The sequence below is a fragment of the Loxodonta africana genome, chromosome 3, assembly GCF_030014295.1.
Source record: "Loxodonta africana isolate mLoxAfr1 chromosome 3, mLoxAfr1.hap2, whole genome shotgun sequence".
Lineage (NCBI taxonomy): Eukaryota > Metazoa > Chordata > Mammalia > Proboscidea > Elephantidae > Loxodonta > Loxodonta africana.
This window is the reverse complement of record NC_087344.1, coordinates 182,212,400-182,224,871: the sequence shown is the minus strand read 5'-3', so window position 1 is coordinate 182,224,871 and position 12,472 is coordinate 182,212,400.

The window sequence follows — 12,472 nt, the reverse complement described above, 5'->3', positions numbered from 1 at the left end:
GCAATATACTGAGACTTTACATCCTCTTAAATATAGAATTAGAAAAGTGTCTAAATTAGGTGAAAAGGAAGACAGGCAAGAACTCAGGAAGGGAACAGGAATAATTAGTGCCTTCAGATGTCCTCTCATGCCACTTTGGGACTGAGTTTCTCCAAAATTCATGCCAAGACATGCCAAGCCACCCTTTCTACTCCACAGCACTAAAGGGCCTCTCTACAAGCCTTGCGGTCACCTCGGTGAAACCAGGAAAGGGAGGCATGTGACATCTCAGCTCTGGGATCCCCACACTTAAAGAGGAGGTCTACCATGTACCCATTCACCACACCTCACTCTCAGCCTAGGGCAAAGGAGGAGGACAGGTATGCACCCTATGTCCCACTCCTTACTTTTCCTCCAAATTTCCCTCCGCCCCTGTTCAGATGGTCTTTGTTCTACCCTGGATAGAGATGGCGTAGGAAAAAAGTTCTGTCCAATAGCATCTTCTTTTAAGTTTTAATATCTCATTCTTTGGACCTTGCCTTTTGGATTTAGAAGATAAGAATGCTGGTGTCAAGAGACAAAAAGGGCCACATAAACCAGAGACTCCATCACCCTGAGACCAGAAGAACTAGATGGTGCCCAGCTATCACCAGTGACTGCCCTGACAGGAAACTCAACAGAGATCCCCTGATGGAGCAGGAGAAAAGTGGGGTGTAGAACTCAAATTCACATAAAAAGACCAGACTTAATGGTCTGACTGAGACTAGAGGAACCCCAGAAGACATGGCCCCCAGGCTCTCTGTTAACCCAGAACTAAAACCATTCCCAAAGCCAACTCTTCAGACAAAGATTAGACTGGTCTACAAGACATAAAATGATACAAAGAGTGTGCGTCTTAGTTCAAGCAGATACACAAGACTAAATGGCCAGCTCCTGTCCAGAGGCGAGAGGAGAAGGCAGAAAGGGATAGGAGCTGGTTAAACGGACACGGGATATCTGGGGTAGAAAGGGGGAGTGTGCTGTCACATTATAGGGATAGCAACTAGGGTCACATAAAAATGTGCGTATAAATTTTTATATGAGAAACTAACTTGAGCTGTAAACTTTCACCTAAAGCAAAATTAAAAAAAAAAAAAAAGAAGAATGTTGGTGTCTTTGCCTTCAGATTCCTCACTTTGGACTAAGGGACCCCCAGAGCACATTTGTGTGAAGCCCAGAGGAAGGCTGGGAAAGTCCTGCACATACCTGGCCACATTTGTCTTTGTAGCTCTAAAATGTTTCAGTTCCAAGTATCTCAAAATTCAGCAAAATAAAATCATTCTAAAGTATAAAATAACTGATATCAAATCCATCCTTGCTCCACTGTGGGAGTGAGGTAGCAAGAATATTAAGGGCCTGAAAAGGTAGGGGACAAGGATGCGGAGGTGAAAAGTAATGTAAAAAAAAAAATTTTTTTTTTCACACCAAACCCTCCTACCTCGCCTCAACAGCACCACCATTTTTGAAATAAAATGTCCTCTTATGTCCTTCCAAGTCCCATCACGGAGGATGAGAAAGAACACATAGTGAGGAAAGAGGTTGGAAAGGTAGGGGAGGAAGACTTGGCTGAGATCTGCCTTCATCCAAGAAGGATAAGGACAAAAGTGAGTGTTTCCCCAATTGGTGCTTCAGGAGACCTTTCCAAAGAGGCTATAATCGCAGAGGGTGGGGTATCCCATGACCCACTAAGCCTGGGAAGTCCTGCAAATTATAACTCACTCTCTTATGAATATTCATATATTCAATTCTTAATTAGAAATCTGTTTAACTTTACTTAACCCAGCATTTCATAAATTCATTTGAATACAGAATATACAGTTATTACAGCATACTTACTGACATCTTATGGAGGAACATTCCACAGAACGCCAGTTTGGGAAATACTAGTTGTCTTAGTCATCTAGTAGCTGCTATGACAGAAATACCACAAGTAGATGGCTTTAGCAAAGAGAAATTTATTCTCTCACAGTCTGGTAGGCTTTGTTGTTGTTAGGTGCCGTCTAGTCTGTTCTGACTAGTTGGTTCCAACTTATAGTGACCCTATGTCATCCCTCCTGATAACATGTCCAAAGTATGTGAGACTTAGTTTTACCATCCTCGCTCCCAAGGAGCATTCTGGCTGCACTTCTTCCAAGACAGACACGTTTGTTCTTTTGGCAGTCCAGGGTATATTCAATATTCTTTGCCAACACCACAATTGTTCTGTCTTCCTTATTCACTGTCCTACTTTCTCAAGCATATGAGGCAACTGAAAACACCATGGCTTGGGTCAGGCGCACCTTAGTCCTCAAGGTGACACCTATGCTTCTCAACACTTTAAAGACCTATTTTGCAGCAGATTTGCCCAATTCAATGCATCTTTTGATTTCTTGACTGCTGCTTCCATGGATGTTGATTGTGAATCCAAGTAAAATGAAATCCTTGACAACCTCAATCTTTTCTCCATTTATCATGATGTTGCTTATTGGTCCAGTTGTGAGGATTTTTGGTTTTTTTGTATTGCGGTATAATCCACACTGAAGGCTGTGGTCTTTGATCTTCATCAGTAAATGTTTCAAGTCCTCTTCATCTTCAGCAAGCAAGGCTGTGTCATCTGCATAACACAGGCTGCTAATGAGTCTTCCCCCAATTCTGATGTCCCATTTTTCTTCATATAGTCCAGCTTCTTGGATTATGTGCTCAGAATACAGACTGAATAGGTATGGTGAAAGGATACAGCCCTGACACACAACGTTTCCTGACTTTAAACCATCCCCTTTTTCTGTTTGAACAGCTGCCTCTTGATCCATGTACAGATTCCTCATGAGCACAATTAAGTGTCCCAGAACTCCCATTCTCCACAATGTTATTCATAATTTGTTATGATCCACACAGTCAAATGCCTTTGCATCGTCAATGAAACACTTTTGGTATTCATCTTTGTGGTATTCTCTGCTTTCAGCCAGAATACATCTGACATCAGCAATGATATCCCTGGTTCCAAGTCCTCTTCTGAATCCAGCTTGAATTTCTGGTAGTTCCCTGTTGATATACCACTGCAGCCACTTTTGAATGATCTTCAGCAAAATTTTGCTTGCATGTATATTAATGATATTGTTCGATAGTTTCCACATTCATTTGGATCACCTTTCTTGGGAATAGGCATAAATATTGATCTCTTCTGGTTGGTTGACCAGGTAGCTATCTTTCAAATTTCTTGGCATAGATGTCCAGATTCAGGGCATCAGCTCCAAGGGAAGGCTTTCTCTCTCTGTTGGCTCTGGAGGAAGGTCCTTATCATCAATCTTGCCCAGTCAAGGAGCTTCTCAGCGCAGGGACCCCGGGTCCAAAGTATGCACTATTCTCCTGGCTCTTGTTTCCTGGTGGTATGAGGTTCCCATGTCTCTCTGCTTGCTTCTCTCTTTTATATCTCAAAAGAGACTGACTTAAAACACAGCCTAGGGATGCTGGTGAGGAGTGAGCTTCTTGGATCAGGTGGACACTTGAGACGATGTTGGCATCTCCTTCCTGGAGGGGAGATGAGAGGGTGGAGGGGGTTAGAAGCTGGTGAAATGGACAGGAAAAGAGACAATGGAGGGAGAGAGCGGGCTGTCTCATTAGGAGGAGAGTAATTGGGAGTGTGTAGCAAGGTGTATATGGGTTTTTGTGTGAGAGACTGACTTGATTTGTAAACTTTCACCTAAAGCACAATAAAAATTATAATAAATAAATAAATAAAACACAACCTAAACTTGTAGATTGAGTCTGGCCTCATTAACATCATAGAGGTAGGATTTACAACACATAGGAAAATCACAGCAGATGACAAAATGGTGGACAATCACATAATCCTAGGACTCATGGACTAGCCAAGTTGACACACATTTTGGGGGGACACAATTCAATCCATGACACTAGTGTAAGCAAATAAGCTCTGTGCACTGCTTTTTCTGTATTTGTAACCAAAACACACACACACACACACACCTCTGTCTTCCCCCCGCCCCAAGTCTATTATTCCCTGAATCCCCTCGGGAAGAGAACTGGCATATTCTATACTCTGTATGGACCCTCAACAGCTAAGTGGGTCTAGGAAGATAAGCCTCTGGATGAAACAGGAGAGAAGAGTCAAGACACATTAATTGCTCTTTTCTTTTAAAAACTCTCACACATTAATCTCTAGCACAGGACCTGCTTCAGCTTAGAGTCCTGCACATTCCAGCCCTCCAATCCCTCTCTTTCTGTTTTTTCAATCTTTCTTTCTCCTCCAGATCGCGCTGCCCAAAATCTAGTTCACAGACCACTGCCGGTCTGCAAACTGTGATCCTTGTTGTGTTGTCAGGTGCTGCTGAGTCGATTTTTGACTCATAACAACCCATGAGGCAGAGTAGAACGGGATTACAGCCTAGAAAACCCTACGGGGCAGTTCAACTCTGTCCTATAGGGTCGCTATGAGTTGGAATCAACTGGACAGCAATGGGTTAATCTTTACAGGAGATCGCCAGAGCATTCCCCCACAGGGTCTCTGGGTGGACTCTAACCACTAACCTTTTGTAGTAGACAAGCACTGAACCATTGGAACACCAGGGCTCCTTGCTAACTGTGATTAGTCCATGACAACGTAAGCACAGAAATTGAGAATGTTTAGATGTTTTTATAGCAATTTGAGATTGTTGCGACATCCAAGCACTAGTTCCCAGACAATTATCGACAATCAGTGGACTCTCTAGTGCTACCAAACAGGGTCAGGTTTAGAAAGAGGAGATAGGCACTAATTATAATGTTCATCATTTTGCCTGGCTTAAGACTTGGTTATATTCTCCTTCTACAAAGCAAAAACAAGGTAAAAGCAGAGTTCTTTGAGTTTTCTAGGCAGCCCCGCATATGTATAACTAAGAGGTAACACTTCCTTAGATGTGTCAGGGAATTCACAAATATACTCTACCTGAAATAATGCCTTCTGGACCTGATACCTCTCGCTGTGGCAACTGCCATCTCCTGCAGGAAATCAGGCCTAACTCAACAAATTTCAACTCTCCTCCATCACACCTTTGCAAAGGTCATTCTCCTGAAGAAGCATGGTCTGTCTCAGATCGGCAGTCTAAAATGGCAATAGAACATATGTTGTCTCAATGACCCACTGAGTATTAATAGCTAAAAACAGTTAACACTCGTTAGCATTTACTACGCATAGCACTGTTCTGGTGGTGTAGTGGTTCAGTGCTACAGCTGCTAACCTAAAGGTCGGCAGTTTGAATCCACCAGATGCTCCTTGGAAATCCTATGGGGTAGTTCTACTCTGTCCTATAGGGTCGCTACCAGTCAGAACTGACTCGACGGCAATGGGTTTTTTGGGTTTAGCACTGTTCTGGAGTCCTTGTGGTGCAGTGGTTAAGAGCTACAGCTGCTAACCAGAAGATCAGTTCGAATCCACCAGCCGCTCCTTAGAAACCCTATGCGGCAGTTCTACTCTGTCCTATAGGGACGCTATGAGTTGGAATCGATTTGATGGCAAGTGCTTTGGGTTTGTGTGTTAGCACTGTTCTAAGAACTTCCCATGTACTAATTCTCACAATAACTCTAAAGGTTAAGAATTATTCATATTTTATGGAAGAGAAAACTGAGGCACAGAGAAGTTAAGTAGCTTTCCCAAGGGCACACAGCTGGTAAGTGTTGGAGCTAGGGTTTGAACCCAGGCAGTCTGACTTCAGAGCTCATGATGTGATTCTGCCCCTTGAAAGCGGCCAGGACAGCTAATGCAATGGTTTTGTTTAAAAATACGTCGTTTACAATTTACCAATGGCCCTGGCTCCCAATGAGTTCTCACTCCTTTCCCCTGTTCATGTTTGATTGCTTCCTGCCTTCACATCTAAAATGCAATGGTGTACATTGTGTCACCTTGTCATACTAAAAAAAAAATTGCTGTCAAATTGATTACGGCTCATAGTGACCTTATCAGACAAAGCAGAACTGCCCCACAGAGTTTCCAAGGAGTGCCTGGTGGATTCAATCTGCTGACCTTTTGGTTAACAGCTGTAACGCTTAACCACTATGCCACCAGGATTTTCCACCTTGTCATAAGGGAGTATATAACAAGACCTCAGTGGGAGTACATACAGTACCTGGTGCCTCAACCATGGTTCACTGGGCCAATTTTTCAATTAATTATTCTGTAGGCTAAACTCTGTCCTCATGTAAAGTTCAGGAACAGCCAGCCAGGTCTCACGCTCACGTCTTCATCAAGGCTGACTCCCAAGTTTTCCAACTTAGCAGACCAGAGAGGTGGTGTCAGTGCTAACAGAATTCAAGCATTCGGAAGATAGAGCAGGTTTAGAGAAACAGATATACTTAGGTTAGGACGTTCATTTATTCAACAAATATTTTTGGACCATTGACTAAGCATGTGATAGTGCCCTAGATTCCGGGACTACAACAGAGAATGGAACCATGCCCTTGCCCTTTGGCAGCACTCATTTTAGGGTACGCTAGAGGAAACTAAGGGTGGCTGGGTAACTCAAGCAGTAAAGCACTCGGCTACTAGCCAGAAGGTTGGTGGTTGGAACCCACCCAGACATGTCTCAGAAGACAGGTCTGGCAATCTGCTTCTGAAAGGTCGCAGCCTTGAAAACCCTATGGAGTAGTTCTACTCTGCACACAGGAGGTTGCCATGAGTTGGAATCAACTGGACAGCAAGTAACAACAGGGAAGAATGACAATAAACAAGTAAACAATAAAGAACAAACATGCCAAGACGGAATAACAGAAGAGAACTTTTTTGTAGGAGACAATCAAGGAAATAGCAAATTTGAGATGCCTGAAGATAGGCGGCTAGATAACCCAAAACCCAGCGAGGATGAGTCAATTCCGACTTACAGCGACCCTACAGGACAGAGTAGAACTGCCCCATAGAGTTTCCAAGGAGCGCCTGGTGGATTCGAACTGCCGACCCTTTGGTTAGCAGCCGTAGCACTTAACCACTACGCCGCCAGGGTTTCCTTACATGGGTTTAAACGACATGTTGTCATTATGCCTTCATGACAGCTTCCTGGGAACTTCCTTACTTAAGAATATTTTATGGTGCTATAACGCAAACTTCTCTGCCCTGTGCTCCAGGCCCTTCTCCTCCCCCGCCCTACCTATCTATCCTCTTCCCACCACCACTCCCAAACACACCCTGTCCATTCCATTTAGGCTAATCTCATTGTTCTGCAAAATATCCAGTTCACACCCAACCTCTCTCCCCTAAACCTATTAATTCAAAATCAGCCTCAAGTTCCATCCTTTCCTTCTTATCCACTACAGGCCTTACTATGAGTGGGAACTGACTCTACAGCAACAGGTTTGTTTTGTTTGTTTGTTTGTTTTTTACAGGCCTTACTGGGCTCCTCTTTCTAAACAACTAGTTCCCAGACAACTGATGACCTAAAAAACAGTCTTCCATCCTTCACTGCTGTGTCACAAGTGCCATGACCCAGGACTTTAAGGCAGGGCACCACCGTCTCCTCCCAGCAGCTGCCAGCAGGAAGAGAAGAGAATTCAGCAAAAATCCAGAGTTGGCAGGGCCAGAGGCTGAGAGGACAGACTCAGGCTCCGAGAGGCAGCTCGAGGTGACCACGGAGTGTCCAAGGGGCATAATTCCCAAGTAGGGACACAGAGTTCTCAATCAAGTGGAAAGATCTCAACAACTGAGAATATAGGTAGCAAGGAGACAGTTCCAGAGGAGAACTAAGGATCCAGGTGAGGTATCTGACTGAAGCCTAGGGGTAGAGGGCAAAGCATAAGCCCAGTCCCATAGTCTGCTCCAACCCAGGGTAGAGACAGTGGGGAAGATTTGTGACCTGGGGATAACCAGGGGCACCAGATCCAACTGCCAGCAAAGGGAATCTGGGGAATAACTCAGGAACCTAGAAATCAAGATTAAGTGGCCAAGTTTGAGAATCTGACTTAATTCTCAGCTGGAAGTAGAGACAATCAGTGCATTTGGCTTAAGGAAAATAGGGATAGAAGATAATGAGAGGTATGGAAGGTCAAAAATGTTTCTGTATAGATTATTAGTCCCTTATGGGCAGAAGCCATGTCTCATGCCTCATTTCTATCTTCCATAGCACTCAGCAAAATAAATACTTATTGATCACGTAAAAAAGAAAGGTCACAGAGAATTCTGGTGTTATCCAATAAGGGGGGGAAATGCCAAGCTGAGTCATCACTTAAACAGCCTATGTATCATGCAGGTTTCCATCACCTTGGCAAACAGAGTGGTAATGTGACCTGGTAAATGACCACAGGCTAGAAATGAGGAGATGAAGCTAGACCAGCTTTGCCAGCAGCCTCCTATAAAGTCACTTCACAAATCTGTGAGCCTCAATTACTTCACCTATAAAAGGGCAAACATAATTATTCCAATATTTTCATGGTATCAGGACCACTTCTTCCCCAGATCTCTGCTTGGCTAACTTCCTCACCTCTTTCGAATCTTGGTTCAAATCTTGCCGTCATAAATGAGGCCTGTCTTGACCACCCTATTCAATACTGCAACCCACCCATCCCACCAATCCCATCTCCACGCACCTTGTCTACATTTTTTCCTTTTTCATGATACTTATTACCTTCTAAAATACTATGTAACTTGTGTATTTGTTATCTTTAATGTTGCCTGCTAAAACATAAGCTCCATGAGGGCAATGATCTTTGTCTTGTTCACTGATATGTACCCAGTTCTGAATGGGGTCTGGAACAGAGTAGCATCTAATATTTGTTGCATGAATATATGAATGAATCAAATAAAGACCAAAGTCTTGTGAAAGAAAAAAGACTACAATAATGAATCATTTAGATACTCCCTGAGGTCAGGGTCTCTAGTCCAATACCCTCAAGCATCCATCTGCCCCCTGGTACCACGTCATAGTGTGGGGTAGGTGTTCAATAAACCCTTATTGAATTACTAATTACACGTTACGAGACTCAAAAAGTCAGACACATCCACGGTGCTCTGGAGCCACCTACTGGCAACTCTACTTTATAGCTACCTAAGCAATTAAACTGACAAGAATTTCCAGCAACCAATGGAGTTGCAAAAAAAATCTCCCTTCAGTTTTTTTTTCAGCCAGTGAGGATAATCAGCCTGCACATAAAAACAGGAAAAAGAAAGCTGAAAATCAGGTAGAAGCTTCCATAAGCTCCAGAAGAGAGAATTAAAAACCTCCTCTGAAGGACCATATCCCTCAGTATTTCCCAGAGCTCATTTTCCACTTACAATAACAGTAAGTACCATGCATCGAGCTCTTATGTGTCAGGCACTGCTCTAAGCACCTTGCCTGTATGATTTCATTTAATCCTCACATCAATTCTTTGATGTTGGTACCATTACAACCACCATTCTATAGATGAAGGAAGTTTCCTTTTCAAATAATAGTTTTATTTAAATAAAGCAGTAAAACAATTTTAAACTAAAATACACTATTTCTAAGAAAAATCAAGACATGGCCACGCACACCCAAGACTGATTTTGGTGGAGCACTAATTAATGTACATGTGCTTTCCAGGTGTGACCCACAACTGAAGAGAACCAACAGGAATACTTCATGGTAGAGACCAGCAATCTCTCTCTCACCTCAACCAAGCACAACCTCATTCCTAGGCTTTGGATTCTAAAGTCAGCTCCTTTCGTTCTGATCACTCCAGCCTACACCATCAGAAAGCCACTAACAGTCTTCTGTGCCTGGGACCTTTTCTGGGCCCCAAACGCTCCCAACAGCCCTTCTTGGCTGGAGTCCCCTGGGAGACCAGGTCCCTCTGACCACCCAACCAGTTCTTTGGGCACTGCAGCCTCTCTTCCCAAAAGTAGCTTTTTCTACTTTTCTTAGCACAAGGCCAAAGTGAGGGTGTGCTCACCAGCTCCTCAGCTAAGAGAAGGTGCCTAAGGCTGGGCCTTCTTACTGTTTCCAAATGCACTGTCCTGAGGGGCTAAGAAAATGACTGACTTCCACCCTGCTGTTCCACAGCTCTCATCACCTCAGCTCTGGGAAGCTCTGCTTGGCCAAGTCCTCTGTGATCTGGGGGGGATGGCCGCGCATAGTTCGGGGCCCTACCTCCCCGACGACCTGGCCCCAGTAGCCGTGTCCCTGGGAGAGGGGCGGCCCCCTTGCCTCTGACAGAGAGTGGGGCTTTGGCAAGTCAGGGCCTGGCTTTGGGCCTCCAACTGCGCCCCGGGTTACTGGAGCTCTCGGCAGCACCCCCAGGGATGCAGTGCTACGGAGGGCGCCTCTGGTGGGAAAGCGCCGGGGGGCCCCACCTCCGCCCTGCCCCCCAGGTCGGGGCTGGGGAGGGCTTGCGGTCCCTCAGGTGCCCCTCACTCACCCACAACCGAAAACCCTACGGCTTCCGGGTCGTGGGCAGATGCGCCCCCTGGCGGCCAGTGGAGCGTCAGGCACCTTCATCCTCCCCGACAGCCTTCCGTAGTTTCCCAAATGGTTACCCAAGAGCTCTAAGGTGGTACTTACACTTTTAAAAAATGTTTTAAGAGTTATTTATTCTTGTGGGTGTTACAAAAAAATTACAACCAGCACAACGAACACCTGTCATCACGAATATTATTTTAGTATAAACCCATTGCCTTCGAGTCGATTCCGACTCACAGCAATCCGGTAGGACGGAATAGAACTGCCCCATAGAGTTTCCAAGGAGCACGTGGTAGATTCAAACTGAGGACCTTTTGGTTGGCAGCCATAGCTCTTAACCACTATGCCACCAGGGCTCCTGATTTTAAGGCTTTTTTTTTTTTTTTTATGAATGTTTAACATTGGTTTAAAAAAAAGTGTTAAATATAATACACAGATACGGCAAAAATCGTGAATGTGGTACTCAAATGACTAAAATTGGGGGAAACTGTCAGCCTTGCAAAGTCAACCAAAGGAGTAGGTTGGTGACCTCAAGTATTCCTTCCAGCTCTGATGCCCGGCGGGGCTGTGAGGAGAAGAGCCGGGGCAGCAGGACTGAAGTACCGAGAGAGGTCACCCTGTGCCCTCTTCACTGGGCACACTGACCCTAGCTTCACTGCTTCTGTCCTCCTTCCCCTTCCCACCAGGTCCCTTGCACCCCAGGTCCTAGGCTACTCCCTGGAGAAGAATAATGTAGTGCACTGTAGACAGAGCACTGGACCTCATGTCAGGATATCTGATCTCCCGGCCAGGCTATCTCCTGAGCTTGCAACCTGAGCTTATCTAAGTCACTCTGGAATTCTATGGTAACTGCACAGTGAGGGGGCTGGATGAGATGATGACTACGGTCTCTACTGGAGATAAGCATCTTTCCTGCTCTTGGCCTCTTTCCATCCCTTCGCCCCTGAGATGGTGGGAAGACTTAACTGATGGGTGCATTTTATAAGAATAACTGGCTCAGCTTGCCCTGCTCTACTTGGGAACTGCAGAGAGAGCCTTCATGGCATAATAGGGACCTATACCTGAGGAGGAAACCCTGGCAGCGTGGTGGTTATGTGCTACGGCTGTTGGTTAAAGTGCTCCTTGGAAACTCTATGGGGCAGTTCTACTGTGTCCTATACGGTTGCTATGAATCAGAATGGACTCGATGGCAATGGTTTTTTTTTTTTTTTAATACCTGAGGAAGGAGTTCCAGGGCACCATGATTGGGTAGGTAAGTCTCTTATTCTGGGGTCTAGAATGAGCAAACCCTGGCCAACAGACCTACAGCCATTGCCCCTAACTTACTATCAGTAAAAAAAAAAAAAAAAAAAAGTGGCATTTTGGCTACCCTTTTTTTTTTTTTTTAATTTTATTTTTCAACCCTGTTCAGAAAAAAGGCAGGGAAAAAAAGCAATGTTGTTTATTGTAATCACTTTTCAGATCCAACAGTGCCTTCTAGCCCCTTTTAGCATTTACATTCAGTAAGACAAGGAAAGCATCTAATGAATAAATTCACACTAATGAATTAATGTAACCCTTTATACATTGTAATGTTCCTTAAGCATTATGAGAAATCCTGGGAAAAGTCAATGCTTGATAATAAATATTGTATAAGTATACCCTTTAGGGGAAAATAATAAGCCTTTTTTAGGCCTCTTAAATAACATATATATCTGTTGTCTATTGAAAGTTAAAAGTAAAGATTGTGGGGTTACAGTGCCTGGGTTCAAATCCTTTCTATGCCCCTTACTAGCTGTGTGGCCTTGGGTAGGTTATTTAACCTCTCTGTGCCTCAGTTTTTTAATCTATAAAATGGGGATAATAGTAGGTTATTGAGGTACATTTGGTTATTGAGAGGACCATAAAAGTTCTATTATACGCCAGACACTGTCCTAATCTAGGTCACCAAGCACTCTACCTCTAGAGTAAAATTTATGGAACCAAGGACGGAAACTGACAGCAAATGTCATGGAAACAGTAGCATTAAGCCCAATGTGAATATTTGTGCTAGTAAAAGGATAAATTTCTGGACAAACCTGAATTAGAAAATAGTACCA